Source organism: Chaetura pelagica, unplaced genomic scaffold (genome assembly GCF_000747805.2).
Source record: "Chaetura pelagica isolate M959 unplaced genomic scaffold, ChaPel_1.0 scaffold828, whole genome shotgun sequence".
NCBI classification, from domain to species: domain Eukaryota; kingdom Metazoa; phylum Chordata; class Aves; order Apodiformes; family Apodidae; genus Chaetura; species Chaetura pelagica.
Genome location: NW_009954195.1, coordinates 169388 through 169882, shown reverse-complemented (window position 1 = coordinate 169882; position 495 = coordinate 169388).

Here is a 495-nt window from a genome sequence, read left to right as displayed (position 1 = left end):
CCTGCTGCCGGTGCCGTGGGGCAGTGTCCGTTGGTGATTCCGGCTCCCAACGGGTGGGGGCCAGGAGTTGCGGGGACTCCGGCTCAGCCCTGGTGCCAGGTGCAGGTGGTGCTGCTCCCGGCACACTCATGCTCCCATGACGGGTAATCACCTTCCCGTGGGTGTCAGGGATACTGGAGTGCCCTGGATGTGCCGGGATCCTGGCTGAGTCAGCCCCATGGGCCGTGGGGCAGGGTGATGTGCCGTGGGGCAGAGGGACGTGCCAGGCACTTGCCACAGCCTGGAGCCCGGTGCTAACCTGGGGTTAGTGCAGGGGGCCCCGTGCTCTACAGCTGTGTGCTGGGAGGGGGACCACTGGGACCTCCATGGTGGGCAGGGCCTGGAAACGGGGTTGCACCGTGGCCAAGTACCTGGGGACGGACAGAACCAGAGCAGCCACAGCTGAGTGCTCCAGACTTGGGGGGCAAGTGTGAGGCAGCCCCGTGGCCGGGGGGG